The sequence below is a fragment of the Mirounga leonina genome, unplaced genomic scaffold, assembly GCF_011800145.1.
Source record: "Mirounga leonina isolate KUSES-001 unplaced genomic scaffold, KU_Mleo_1.0 Mir_115, whole genome shotgun sequence".
NCBI lineage: Eukaryota > Metazoa > Chordata > Mammalia > Carnivora > Phocidae > Mirounga > Mirounga leonina.
In genome coordinates, this window is record NW_023270268.1 from 26,847,021 (window position 1) to 26,863,073 (window position 16,053).

At 39.7% G+C, this 16,053-nt stretch overlaps 1 non-coding gene across 1 annotated transcript; it reads right to left on the bottom strand.

Annotated features, from left to right (window-relative positions):
- Positions 1 to 3,959: 3,959 nt before the first annotated feature.
- On the bottom strand, positions 3,960 to 4,066 carry LOC118007161. Its single transcript, XR_004678295.1, has one exon. It is a non-coding gene; the product is annotated as a U6 spliceosomal RNA (small nuclear RNA).
- Positions 4,067 to 16,053: the final 11,987 nt, after the last annotated feature.

Below are 16,053 nucleotides of genomic sequence, written 5' to 3' on the forward strand. Positions count from 1 at the left end.
TGGATCTTACTCCAAAACTCAGACTCCTGATCCTTTCTTTCTCTATTCACTGAGAGATTAATATTCCTAGCCACAAATATGATAGGAGTAGAAGATGGGCAGAGGTCCATTGTATCCTTGGATTCTTTGTCACTGAAGAAATTCACCAAACAGTCGCAGAGACAGGCAGGGTTCTGGGGAGCAGTGCTCACATAGGATTTAATGCTCCATGTACTACAGTTCACCGGAACAAAAGCTGTAAACATCTGAATTAGCTGTAGAGATCTCCAGCTGTTGGATCAAGTGAACAGCCAGTCTCAGGACAGCAGACTCATGCTAAATGAATACTGTTAGACTCTACTAATTAAATTAGTAGCTGTCCAGGTTTACCTGACATTCTTATCTAGGTCTGAGATGAGGAGGTGCCAGCACTGGAGAGGACAGTGAGAAGAGCTAAGGACATCCCACACTGTCGCCAAATTCTAAGTAAACGTCTCTATTTGAAGTAAGTAAACAGAAAAACTCTATGGATACTATACAAAGAATGCAACATAGGTACAACAAGTGCTCTGTTGATGATTATGAGAAGAGCAAATATCTGAAAATGATTTTTTTCCACAGAAAAAGAACACTTTATTATTTTATTTTTTATATTTTATTTTTATTTATTTTTTAAGATTTATTCATTTTAGAGGTGGGGAAGGGACAGAGGGAGATGGAAAGAGAGAATCTCAAGCAGACTCCCCACTGAGGGCGGAGTCCAAGGTGGTCCTTGATCCCATGACCCTGAGATTATGACCTGGGCTGAAATCAAGAATGGGACATTGGGGCTCCTGGGTGGTGTAGTCGGTTAAGCATCTGCCTTCCACTCAGGTCATGATCCTGGAGTCCTTGTATTGAGCCCCATGTCAGGTTCCTTTCTCAGTGGGGAGACTGCTTCTCCTATGTCTACCTGCCTCCCCCCGCCCCCGGTTAGTGCTCTCTCTCTCTCTCAAAATCTTTAAAAAAAATGAGTAGGATGCTTAGGGGTGCCTGGGTGGCTCAGTCCATTAAGCCTCTGACTCTTGGTTTTGGCTCAGGTCATGATCTCAGGGTCCTGAGATCAAGCCCTTTACTGGGCTCCATGCTCAGCTGGGAGTCTGCTTCCCTTCCCTCCCTCTCCCTCTGCCTCTGGCCCTCCCCCCACCCCCCTTGTGATCTCTTTTTCAAATAAATAAATAAATCTTTAAAGAAAGAAGAGTCAGACACTTAACCAACTGAGATACCCAGGTGCCCCAAAAAAGAACATTTTAGAAATCAGTTATTGGTTTCTTTCCTAAAAGATGAAAAAAAAATCTCTACAACACAAAGATTGAGGAACACATTAAAGTGAGAGTAGAAATGCAAAATGTTCTGGCTTACATAAATAATGCATAACAATCTGAAATATGATAGAGTATTTTTATAGCAGTGACAGTGGAAAGCTGAAAACTCTGTCGTGTTTTAGAAAACAAACCTGGAACACTTTCAGAATACAGAGGGGGAAAACTGAAGAGAAGAAACTGATCAAGAAGATGATAGATGGGAAAGAGAGAGTAGAGATTTTGTTTCAATAAATTAAATGAGAAAAACAAGGACATGACATTGGCTGACAGTGAGGAAAAACCATCCAGAGCTAAATAAAACCTTAAATTCAAAATTTGAAAAGGCTCTCGCTCTCTTTTGTTCTTGATAAAGTTAACAAAATATTCAACATGTAGGAATATCCTGGCAAGAATTTTAATATCAAAAGAGGAAGAAAAAAATTTTGTAAAAAAAAATTGTAAGTATCCAGGTTGAAAAGGAGCGTTAAGTGTAAAAACAAAAACATGAAGCAGGCTTCAGGTTATTCCCCCATGATATGTAATCACAGAAGACAATGGAATAATATCGACCATCTTCTAAGGGGGAAATAAGATGATGTAAAAATTCTATACTTTGTCAAATGTTTTGGGTGCTCAAAAGTCAGAGATATCCTGCGATCAGCAAAAACTCTGAAAAGTAATAGTTACTCTTCCTTTCTTAAGAAAATTTCTCAGTTATGCATTCCAGTTACTTGAATAAATCCAAGGCTAAAGAAAGAGCTCTGGTTCTGCTCTGGTGCTAAAAACCTCATACAGCCTGTTCTCATGAAACAGTTTGTACAAAATACAAAGACAACTCCTTGAGATCTGAAAGGTGAACAAAAGGATGCAGGTTTTGGAGAGGAATTAAATCATGTGGTGGCTACATAGTGTTGTATTTGTGTTTAACTTTTTTTTTGTTGTTGTTCCTCTCTTAAAGCCTTGTTTTAAGAGCAGGCTACATTTCTTTCTTTTTTTTTTTTTTTTAAGATTTTACTTATTTATTTGAGAGAGAATGAGATAGAGAGAGAGCATGAGAGGGGGGAGGGTCAATGGGAGAAGCAGACTCCCTGCTGAGCAAGGAGCCCGACGCGGTACTTGATCCTGGGACTCCAGGATCATGACCTGAGCCGAAGGCAGTCGCTTAACCAACTGAGCCACCCAGGCGCCCAAGAGCAGGCTACATTTCATGGAAAGGCAATATGGTCACAGTAGCACTGGCAGCGAAATCTTTGCAGGAAACCTTGTCTTTCTGGCCAGGAACCAAAAAAAGTGGGTTTTTTTCTGTGGGCCAGATAGAATGGGGAGAATCTCAGAGCCCAGGCGAGGTCTGTTTTTTGTAATCCCTTGAGTAGCTGCTTAGAAAAAGAAATTCAGCCAAAGCCAACTGATGAGTTAGAATGAAATGCTAAATATATTCAAAGAATCAAAGAGAAGGCAAGAAAGTGGAAATATTTAAAAAATAAAGAAGAAAAATTAGACCAAGAAAAACTGATAATACAATGGGAGCCTAAATCCAAATTAATTGTTATATTAAATGTTAATGTATAATCACTCTAATTATAAGACAGATATAAACAGAGTGGATAAAAAGCAAGACACTATAATTCTTCCTGAAGATGCACACTCTGAATATAAAGACACATACAGATTAAAAGAAAAAGACACGACATGCAAACTGTATGCACAAGAAGAATGAAATCATTATTCTAAATATTACATAGAATAGACTTCAAGACAAGAATGTTACCAGAAACAAAAGGGATATTTCATAATGATAAGAGGAACAGTTCATCAGAAAGACACAACAATTATAAGTATGTATGTCTTTAACAACAGAATCTCAAAATACATGTAGCAAACATTGACAGAATGAAAGGAAGAAATAGATAATTCCACAATTACAGTATTTTACAAATAACACCCCTCTTCCAGGATTTGATAGAACAACTGGACAAAAAAATTCAGGAGAGCCCCAGAATATCTGAACAACACTGTTGACCCCTTGGATGTGATTGATGTTTATAGAACACTACATCCAAAACTGTAGACTACGCATTCTTTACATATGCACATGGTGTATTCATGATGACAGATCACATGCTGGGCCACAAAACAAGTCTCAATAAATTTAACAGGACTTACATCATGCAGAGTGTATTATTTGACCACAATAGAATTAAAGTGAAATTAATAACTAGAGGGTGTTATGCTAAACAAAATAAGTCAATCAGAGAAAGACAATTATCATATGATCTCACTGATAAGAGGAATTTGTGAAACAAGACAGGGGATCATAGGGGAAGGGAAGGAAAAATGAAACAAGGTGAAACCAGAGAGGGAGACAAATAAGAGACTCTTAATCTCAGGAAACAAACTGAGGGTTGCTGGAGTGGAGGGGGGTGGGAGGGATGGGGTGGCTGCGTGATGGACTTTGCAGAGGGTATGTGCTATGGTGAGTGCTGTGAATTGTGTAAGACTGATGAATCACAGACCTGTACCCCTGAAACAAATAATACATTATCTGTTAATAAAAAATTTAACAGAATAATAAAAAGAGATCCAGAAAAACCATGAATACCTGGAAATTAAACAGCATATTTCTTCTTCTTTTTTTTTTTTAACATGTAATGCTTCATGAATTTGTGTGTCATCCTTGTGCAGGGGCCAAGTTAATCTTCTTGGTGTTTTTCCAATTTTAGTATATGTGCTGCCGAAGTGAGCACATGAAATACCTTATTTCTAAATGATTCATGGGCCAAAGACAAAATCACAAAGGAAATTAGAAAATATTTTGAACTGAATGACAATGAATACAACATGCCAAAGCTTATAAGAAGCAGAGAAAGCAGTCTTGAGAAGGAATCTATAGATTTATATACTTATATTAGGAAAGAAGAAAGATTTAAAATCAAGGACTAAGATCCCACTTTAAGAAACTAGGAAAAGAAGAGCAGAGTAAGAATAAAACTAGTAGAAGGAAGGAAATTATAAAGAGAAGAGAGTAAGTCATTGAAAGAGAACAGACAATAGAGAAAATTAACAAATCTGAAAGCTGGTCCTTTGAAGAGATCCACAAAATTGCCGAACTTATAATGAGACTGATGAAAAAAAGGGAGAGAACACAAATCACTATTAGCAGGGATGAGGAGGAATTATCAGCTACAGATCCTTCAAAAATTAAAAGGCTAATAAGAAAATATTATGAGCCTTTTTTTTTTTCCAACATGTTAAAAAAACTTAAGACAAAATGGAGAAATTTCTTGGAAAATGCAACTTACCAAAAATGACAAAAGAAAAAACAGAAAATCACAATAACCCTATTATATGTATTAAAGATCAAATTTATTATCAAAAACTATCTCACTGAGACAAATCTAGGTCCCAATGATTTCAATGGTGAAGTCTATGAAAAATTTCATGAAAAAAAACCTTACCTTATACAAATTTTTTCAGAAAATAGAAGTGATCACTGCACAACTTATTCTAAGATGCTAGAATTATTTTTATATCAAAACATTCAAAGAAATTACAAGAAAACTACAGATCATTATCTCTCATAATTATAGATATAAAAATCATTAACAAAATATTAGCTAATGGGCAAAGGGGATCAAAAAGTACAACTTCCAGGAATAAAATAAATAAGTCATGGGGACATAATCTACAGCATGGTGACTGTAGTTAATAATACCGTCTTGCATATTTGGAAGTTGCTATGAGAGATCTTAAAAGTTCTCATCACGGGGGGCAGAGCAAGATGGCAGAGGAGTAGGAGACCAGGATTTTGTCTGGTCTCAGGAATTCAGCTGGGTAGGGATCAAACCATTCTGAACACCTACGAACTCAACAGGAGATCGAAGAAAAGAAGAGCAACAACTCTCTCATCAGAAAAGCGACCACTTTCTGGAAGGTAGATGTGCGGAGAAGTGAATCCGAGGCGATATTTGGGAGGAGAGACTGCAGGGGAGGGGCCTCCGTCGGCCGCTTCTGGCAAGTGATAGAACCACGGAGCACAAAATCGGAACTTTTAAAAGTCTGCTCCGCCGAGGGACGTCACTCTGGTGGCTAAGCGGGGGGTGGAACCGTCTGGGACAGTGTGGTCTCAGGACCCTCGGGGTCACAGAAAGACCGGGGATGCCTGAGTGTGGCCGAGCTCCCAGGTATCGGAGCGGGGAAGCCGGCTGCAGAGGCGGAGCCCAGGCGCGGGCTCTCAGCTCGGGGTGGCCATAAACCGTGATCCGCGGCACAGTCGGGCCCCTGCTCCTCCAGCAGGGACCCCACAAGCGGCAGATCCGGGGAGACTCCCCTTCCTCCCCCGGGAGGAGCCGCGCGGGAGCGCACCACAGGGATCTGCTGGTTTGGAGACTCCACCCGGGGTCGGGTGCCAGAGATAGAAACGCGCGGTCACAGGCCGGGTGAGCACGGAGTGCGGCCGGAGACCGGGGAGACGGGAGTGACTGACGGCTTTTCTCTGGGGGCTCACTGAGGAGCGGGCCCGAGCTCTCGGCTCCTCCGGAGCGGAGATTGGGAGGCCGCCATTTTCACTCTCCGCCTCCAAAGCTGTACGGAAAGCTCGCAGGGAACAAAAGCCCCGGAGAGCAAACCCGAGCAGATTCCTTAGCCGGGAGGGGGCAAGGGCGGGGCAATTCCGCCTCCGGCAGAGACATTTGGAAACCACGGCAACAGGCCCCTCCCCAGAAGATCAGCAAGAACTGCCAGCCAAGACCAAGTTTACTGATCAATAAGAGCGGCAGAACTCTAGCGCTAGGGGAATACTGCACATAGAATCCATGGCTTTTTTACCATGATTCCTTAGTCATTCAAAGTTAATTTTTTTTAAACTACCCTTTTTTTTTTTTAATTTTTCTTTTTCCCTTTTTCAACCAACATCTTATCAATCCCTTTTTTAAAAAAACATTTTTATTTTTCATTGTTAGAGTCATATTCTATCCCTTCATAGTAGTTACCCTTATCTTTGGCATATACATATAAGTTGTTCTCTCATTAAAATTTTGAGATAATTTCTTCTAACAGATCAAAATATACCCTAAATCTCTAGTGTATGGTTTTGTTCTACTCTCCTGCCTGATCACATTCTCTCCCTTTTTTTCTTTTTTTTTTTAAATCCTTTCTTTTTTCAAACATCTTATCAATTCCTTTTATAAAATTTTTTATAATTTTCATCTTTACAGTCATATTCCACCCCTTCATCATATCAACCCTTATTTTTGTACATATATAAGTTTTTCTTTCTTTAAAATTTTGGGAGGCACTTTCTTATAACAGACCAAAATACATCCAAAATCTAGTGTGTGGCACTAATCTATGCACCAGACTGATCATATTTGATCATATTCTGATTTTTTTTGTTTTGTTCTGTTTTTGTTTGTTTTTATCTTTTTCTTTTTTTTTCTTTTTCTTTTTTCTTTCTTTCCCTTTCTTTTCCCCTGCCATCAGGTCTTTTCTGATTTGTTTAGAGTATATTTTCTGGGCACGTTGTTACCCTGTTAGCATTTTGTTCTCTCATTAATCTATTCTCCTCTGGACAAAATGACAAGATGGGAAAAATCACCTCAACAAAAAGAACAAGAGGTAGTACCGACTGCCAGGGACCTACTCAATACAGACATTAGTATGATGTCAGATCTAGAGTTCAGAATCATCACTTTAAAGATACTAGCTGGGCTTGAAAAAAAGCATGGAAGTTATTAGAGAAACGCTTTCTGGAGAAATAAAAGAACTAAAGTCTAACCAAGTCAAAATCAAAAAGGCTATTAATGAGGTGCAATAAAAAATGGGGGCGCTTGGGGCACCTGGGTGGCTCAGTCGTTAAGCATTCGCCTTCGGCTCAGGTCATGCTCCCAGGGTCCTGGGATCGAGCCCCGCATTGGGCTCCCTGCTCAGCCAGAAGCCTGCTTCTCCCTCTCCCAATCCCCCTGCTTGTGTTCCCTCTCTCGCTGTCTCTCTCTCTGTCAAATAAATAAATAAAATCTTTAAAAAAAAAATGGGGGCGCTAACTGCTAGGATAAATGAGGCAGAAGAGAGAATCAGTGATACAGAAGACCAAATGATGGAAAATAAAGAAGCTGAGAAAAAGAGAGATAAACAACTACTGGATCACGAGGGCAGAATTCGAGAGATAAGCGATACCATAAGACGAAACAACATTAGAATAATTGGGACCCCAGAAGAAGAAGAGAGAGAGAGGGGGGCAGAAGGTATATTGGAGCAAATTATAGCAGAGAACTTCCCTAATTTGGGGAAGGAAACAGGCATCAAAATCCAGGAGGCACAGAGACCCCTCTCAAAATCAATAAAAATAGGTCAACACCCCGACATCTAATAGTAAAACTTAGGAGTCAGAGACAAAGAGAAAATCCTGAAAGCAGCTTGGGAGAAGAGATCTGTAACCTACAATGGTAGAAACTTTAGATTGGCAACAGACCTATCCACAGAGACCTGGCAGGCCAGAAAGGACTGGCAGGATATATTCAGAGCACTAAAGGAGAAAAATATGCAGCCAAGAATGCTATATACAGCTAGGCTGTCATTGAAAATAGAAGGAAAGATAAAAAGCTTCCAGGACAAACAAAAACTAAAGGAATTTGCAAACACAAAACCAGCCCTACAAGAAATATTGAAAGGGGTCCTCTAAGCAAAGAGAGAGCCTAAAAGCAACATAAACCAGAAAGGAACACAGACAATATACAGTAACAGTCACCTTAAAGGCAATACAATGGCACTAAATTCCTATCTTTCAATAGTTTCCTCCTAAGAGGAAAGTATATAGCAATACAAGCCTTTCTCAAGAAACAAGAAAGGTCTCAAATACACAACTTAACCTACACCAAAGGAGCTGGAGAAAGAACAGCAAATAAAGCCTAAACCCAGCAGGAGAAGAGAAATAATAAAGATCAGAGCAGAAATGAAATAGAAACCAAAAGAACAGTAGAACAGATCAATGAAACTAGGAGCTGCTTCTTTGAAAGAATTAACAAGATTGATAAACTCCTGGCCAGACTTATCAAAAAGAAAAGAGAAATGACCCAAATCAACAAAATCATGAATGAAAAAGGAGAGACCACAACCAACACCAAAGAAATACAAATAATTATAAGAACATATTATGAGCAATTCTTTGCAAGCAAATCAGATAATCTGGAAGAAATGGATGCATTCCTAGAGATGTATCAACTACCAAAACTGAACCAGGAAGAAATAGAAAACCTGAACAGACCTATAACCACTAAGAAAATTGAAGCAGTCATCAAAAATCTCCCAATAAACAAAAGACCAGGGCCAGATGGCTTCCAGGGGAATTCTACCAAACATTTAAAGAAGAATTAATACCCATTCTTCTGAAACTGTGCCAAAAAATAAAAATAGAAGGAAAACTTCCAAACTCGTTTTATGAGGCCACCATTACCTTGATCCCCAAATCAGACAAACACCCCATCAAAAAGGAGAATTACAGACCAATATCCTTGATGAACATGGTTGCAAAAATTCTCACCAAAATACTAACCAATAGATCCAACAGTACATTAAAAGAATTATTCACCATGACCAAGTGGGATTTATCCCTGGGCTGCAAAGTTGGTTCAACATCCGCAAATCAATCAACTTAATACAATACTTTAACAAAAGAAAGAACAAGAATCATATGATCCTCTCAATAGATGCAGAAAAAGCATTTGACAAAGTACAGCATTCTTTCTTGATCAAAACTCTTCAGAGTATAGGCATAGAGGGGACATACCTCAATATCATAAAAGCCATCTATGAAAAACCCACAGCAAATATCATTCTCAATGGGGAAAAACTGAGAGCTTTCCCCCTAAGGTCAGGAACACAGCAGGGATGTCCACTCTCACCACTGCTATTCAACATAGTATTAGAAGTCCTAGCCACAGCAATCAGACAACAAAAAGAAATAAAAGGCATCCAAATTGGCAAAGAAGAAGTCAAACTCTCACTCTTTGCAGATGATAGGATACTTTATGTGGAAAACCCAAAAGACTCCACCCCGAAACTGCTAGAACTCATACAGGAATTCAGTAAAGTGGCAGGATATAAAATCAATGCACAGAAATCAGTGGCATTCCTATACACCAACAACAAGACAGAAGAAAGAGAAATTAAGGAGTCAATCCCATTTATAATTGCACCCAAAACCATAGGATACCTAGGAAGAAATCTAACCAAAGAGGCAAAGGATCTGTACTCAGAAAACTATAAAATACTCATGAAAGAAATTGAGGAAGACACAAAGAAATGGAAAAACATTCCATGCTCATGGATTGGAAGAACAAATATTGTGAAGATGTCAATGCTACCTAGAGCAATCTACACATTCAATGCAACCCCATCAAAATACCATCCACTTTTTTCAAAGAAATGGAACAAATAATCCTAAAATTTGTATGGAACCAGAAAAGACCCTGAATAGCCAGAGGAATGTTGAAAAAAAAAAAGCAAAGCTGGCGGCATCACAATTCCAGATTTCCAGCTCCATTACAAAGCTGTCTTCATCAAGACAGTATGGTACTGGCACAAAAACAGATACATAGATCAATGGAACAGAATAGGGAGCCCAGAAATGGACCCTCAACTTTATGGTCAACTAATCTTCGACAAAGCAGGAAAGAATGTCCAGTGGAAAAAAGACAGTCTCTTAACAAATGGTGTTGGGAAAATTGGATAGCCACATGCAGAAGAATGAAACTGGACCATTTCCTTACACCACACACAAAAATAGATTCCAAATGGTTGAAAGACCTCAATGTGAGACAAGAGTCCATCAAAATCCTAAAGGAGAACACAGGCAGCAACCTCTTCGACCTCAGCCACAGCAACTTCTTCCTAGAAACATCACCAAAGGCAAGGGAAGCAAGGGCAAAAATGAATTATTGGGACTTCATCAAGATAAAAGGCTTTTGCACAGCAAAAGAAACAGTCAACAAAACCAAAAGACAACTGACAGAATGGGAGAAGATATTTGCAAATGACATATCAGGTAAAGGGCTAGTATCCAAAATCTATAAGGAACTTATCAAACTCAATACCCATGGAACCAATGATCCAATCAAGAAATGGGCAGAAGACATGAACAAACATTTTTCCAAAGAAGACATCCAAATGGCCAACAGACATATGAAAAAGTGCTCAACATCGCTCGGCATCAGGGAAATCCAAATCAAAACCACAATGAGATACCACCTCACACCAGTCAGAATGGCTAAAGTTAACAAGTCAGGAAACGACAGATGTTGGCGGGGATGTGGAGAAAGGTGAACCCTCCTACACTCCTGGTGGGAATGAAAGCTCGTGCAACCACTCTGGAAAACAGTATGGAGGTTCCACAAAAAGTTGAAAATAGAGCTACCATACAATCCAGCAATTGCACTACTGGGTATTTACCCCAAAGATACAAATGTAGGGATCTGAAGGGGTATGTGCACCCCGATGTTTATAGCAGCAATGTCCACAATAGCTAAACTGTGGAAAGAGCCAAGATGTCCATCAACAGATGAATGGATAAAGAAGATATGGTGTGTATATATATACAATGGAATATTATGCAGCCATCAAAAGGAATGAGATCTTGCCATTTGCAACGACGTGGATGGAACTGGAGGGTGTTATGCTGAGCGAAATAAGTCAGAGAAAGACATGTATCCTATCACCTCACTGATATGAGGAATTCTTAATCTCAGGAAACAAACTGAGGGTTGCTGGAGTGGGGGGTGGGGTGGGAGGGATGGGGTGGCTGGGTGATAGACACTGGGGAGGGTATGTGCTATGGTGAGTGCTGTGAATTGTGCAAGACTGTTAAATCACAGATCTGTACCTGTGAAACAACTAATGCAATATATGTTAAGAAAAAAAAAGAGAAGATAGCAGGAGGGGAAGAATGAAGCGGGGGGGGAAACGGAAGGGGAGACGAACCATGAGAGACGATGGACTCTGAAAAACAAACTGAGGGTTCTAGTGGGGAGGGGGGTGGGAGGATGGGTTAGCCTGGTGATGGGTATTAAAGAGGGCACGTTCTTCATGGAGCACTGGGTGTTACGCACAAACAATGAATCATGGAACACTACATCAAAAACTAATGATGTAATGTATGATGATTAACATAACAATAAAAAATTTTTAAAAAGTTCTCATCACAAGAAAAATAATTTTTTTGCGACTATGTATGTGCTTATTGTGGTGATCATTTTGTAATAGGGTATCATTATATGGTATACATGAAACAAATATAATCTCCTATGTCAATTATACTTTAGTAAAAAATAAAAAGCAAATGGAATCCAACAAGAAGGAAGATATATCATGACTAATTAGAGTTTATCCTAGGAATGTAAGGTTGATTTAACATTTGCAATGAATCAATGTAAATCACTATATTAACAGAATACACTAAAGAATCATCTGATCATTTTAACAGATGATGAAGAAGCATTTGACAAAATTCAACATCCCTTTTTTTTTAAAGATTTTATTTTTTATTTATTTCACAGAGAGTGAGAGTGCACAAGGGAGTGTGGCAGAGGGAGAGGGAGAGGGAGAAACAGACTCCCCACTGAGCAGGGAGCCCCATGTTGGGCTGGGTCCCAGGACTCTGGGATCATGACCTGAACTGAAGGCAGACACTTAACCAAGTGAGCCATCCAGGTGCCCCAAATTCAACATCCTTTAATGATACAAAGTTTCAGTGAACTAGAAATAGTAGGGAACTTCCTCAAATTGATAAAGGGCATTTACAAGAAACCTATAGCTGATATGCCTAATAAAGGACTGACTTGTTGCCTGCTGAGGTTGGGAACAAGGCAGGAATGTGTGCTTTTAGCACTTACTGCCCTACAAAGCGCTTGGCCTTCTGAACTCAAAAGAAGTGCATTTGTAATCATACCTTGCATTTCAGACTACATAAGCCTGAGCAGTTAAAACTCTCTGAGGCTTTTTCCACATCTATGAATGGCTATATCAGCTAAACATCTGCCTTTGGCTCAGGTCATGATCCAGGGTCCTGATCCCAAAGGACCCCCAAAACAAGGAGTTGGGAGTCGGGTTAGGTGCCTAGCACAAGGCCTAACAGCAAAGAGGTTATATAAATCTAAGTATTACATTAGTACCTACCCAATAGTCTATAAGCTCTCTGAATGCAGAACCCATTTCTCTTTTATTTATTTCCATCTCTTCGGTGCTTAGCTCAGTACCTAGCACAAAGTGGATATTATGTAAAAATTTGTTGACTAAATTATTGGGATTAAAACACCGATAAATGGGACCTTAAAGATTCTTTAGCTTTCTAAATGAAATTCCAAGACTGGGCCATTCCCACTGAAAAATAATTTTCTTTGATTTCTTTGATGAAGTTTGTGTTGAGTTGTTTATCTTCACTTGAGACTTGGTTGCTTTGGGGGAGTCCTGTTAATCCTGTATGCTTTGATTACAAGCTCTGAGACAAGACAGATGCTTTGGCATTGTACTCAGGACCCGCTCTTCTAAGTCTGTTTCTCAAGTGAGCAGTCCTTCAGTCTAGTTGATTTCCCCACCCTTCCTTGAACATTTTTGCATTGTGCCATTTTAGCCCTTGCTGGGGTCATGTGCTCTGCCTGAAATGCCCTCTTCCCTCTTCTCTCCAATCAACATCCTACCCCATCTTCCAGGCCTCTCCCTTAGGAGTCCTTCTCCCATCTGACCTTTATCTTGTCATAAATGTTATTTCTGTACCCTGAACTTTGGAGGAAATAAAATTAAGAATAAAAAAAAAAATCTGCTGCCAGTGCAGAAATTCCTCTCCACTAACTATAGGAAGACAAGAAAACAGTTTGGTTATTGAACCAGACTGTGATGGGCATCACAGGCCATCTGCTATCCAGTTGCAAAGACAGAAAGAAATCTCACCTTCTGTACAGCCAGCCAGCTATAGGCCACTGCATGCATGTTCTGAAGATAAAGAACTACTTCTCAAGAAAGAAGCCTTTTACAGTGCCATTTGTCACACATCGTTCATCCTGAATTCATCTGGTAATTGGGTGGCTATCTGTGTTTGCTAACTGCCTTGGTCCAAAGAAAAAAACTTTCATATCTTTACCACAAGAGGTAATTTTGCAACTTGGAGTCAGGTGCCCTGTCAAAGTTAGGATCCTACCCTACCATGGAAACTGGGAGATAGGAGTGATATCTTCTTCCTTTACATTTTGTTTTATTATTTTTTTAAGATTTTATTTATTTGTCAGACAGAGAGAGGGAGAGTGAGCACAAGCAGGGGGAGCGGCAGGCAGAGGGAGAAACGGGCTTCCCTCTGAGCAGGGAGCCCAATATGGGACTCTATCCCAGGACCCTGGATCATGACCTGAGCCAAAGGCAGATGTTTGACTGAGCCACCCAGGCATCTTTTAAAGAGAAAATCCTCGAGAAAAACATTTCTAGGTTGTAAAACTGTCAAGAGGCTTATTTAGCTTTTTTAAAGATTTATATATGTCTCAAAGAGGCAGAAAAAGAATTTAGAAATACAAATTTTCTAAAGTAAATGCTCTAAGAAAAGGGAAGTGGGAAATCTCTTCCTTTTTTCTTATATACTAGAGAGACTTAAAACAATTTTTTTGAATTTGTATTTGCCCTTACAAACTCATATAGCCTTTTTGGTTAGTGCCATTAAAATGCTACTCCACTGTTGGAGCTATTTGTATACTCCTCATCTCTTTTTCCTACTGGATTGTGGTAGAAAAGGTGTCCTATGCATTTGTGCTGTGACACGTCATGTGTCCCAAGTACATTACTGGAGGTTAATTAAAATTGATTGGCTAATCAGTATACTGGTGTGGTATAATATCCACAGTTCGGTTATATTTCAGAGCCACTTTGTGTTCAGTTATGGACCATCTATTCTGCTATTATGGTGTTAAGTTTGATAAATGCACTTTGGAGGAAAGAATTAAAAATCACTTTCAAGGGCAAGGTCTACATATTGCTAAGTTCTGCTTAAAATTTCATAATGGCTCCTAAATGTCATAGCCAGAACCTTCGGTATAGAAGGGATGGCACTGAAATCATGAGTCAGAACACTGATATGCATGGAAGAGAAACTACACATGATTTAGTCCAGTTCGGCCTTTAGCAACCAGAATTCTCCAAGGGAATTATTCCCTATTGTCTTAAGGTGGTAGTTCTCCAACTGTGGTCCCAGATGAGTAGCACAGTGATGCCTGGAAGCTTGTTAGAAATGCACGCTTTCTTCAGGCTCCACAATATATCAGCTGGATCAGAAACTATGATGGTGGGCTCCAGCAATCTGTGTTTTAACAAGCCCTTGGGGGTGGTTGATACTGACTAGTGTTGGAAACCACTGACTTAACACATCCTTTGCATGCCATGAATTAACTTCTTTCCTTTGCATCTAGAATGGTACTAATTATGTACCATTGTTGGGAGAGTTAGGGAAATAGCTGCTCTAAATATGTTTGTATTCTGTGGTTCAGGTGGGAGAAAGACTGGATGGTATTTTAGCTCTTTCATGTTCATATCCACCCTACAGTAAATGCTAATAATACACAGGACAAATGGGTGACCATGTCTGGAACCTGGAGTCCTGCACATTCATTTGTGGGCCTGTTGTCTTTTTATTTGCCCCATCTCTGGCTTTGATCATCAATGAATGAACATCTGTAATCTCTTCTGGCTCTCATCCTTTGAGTCCTTGTGGTCCTCTGTGGCTTGGCCTCAACTTACTGTCTTGGGAACTGCCTCCTCGAAGAGCCCAGGTAGGTGCACCACGTACATTTAATGGAACCTTCCTGTTTTCCTGGTGCTGGTACTAGAGGAATCGGTTTTTAAAAAATAGTACCTCTGGCTGCAAAGTTGGAAGGATGCCATGTGTACTGAATTTAGCTAAGCCAAGCAAAACCCAAGAACTTCAAAAATTGTGAGAGAAAAAGATAAAGTCTTCCATTCCTTGAGGGCTTATTATTGAACAACTGTGGTAGGTTGTAGTTTACACTTCAGAGATAAAAACCCAATAAAATGGGGGAGGTATTGAGGTTTGGTGGGGAGCACTGAGAAATGGAGCACCCTGCAAGGGAAAGGCCAGGGAGAACTCCCCGGGGAGACGGTGAGGGAAGAAGGGACATAGGATAGCATGTCTTATGAGAATTTTTTAATTAGTTTGCTCTGTGGTGTGTAATTAGGGCCCGTACTGATTAAGGGCAGTACAACAACTGCCCACTCAAAAGTCTTCAACAAAATCTGCACTGCTCACTAGTGCTTTTAATATGAGTGAATTCTCTTTAGGGAATGCAACTAGTGTTGAGTTTGGGGTGGTCAAGAATCATAAAGAGGAAAAACAGATCATGTGGGGAGATCTGACCTCTGGGTTCCACTAGACTTTACAAGTGTTAACTTAAAATTATTTCCACAAAGATTATAACTCCTGACTGTTTTCTAGCTTTCTTAAGGTCAGGATGAGGACAGTGGTTTAATTAAAACATAATTCAGAGACCAAGTGGATTAAAGAAGAATTTCCCAACAGTGGTACTGCTGACTATTGGTATGATTTCAAAAAAAGGTATTAAAGAATCAAATGGGGGTGGAAAAGTTCTCATCTCTTTCTTAAGATGAAGACTCCTTTCCAAGGTCCATTTTCATTTGACCAAGATGATAGTATGGCCTGGACTACTTAAACTTGAGAACTGACCTCTTTGAT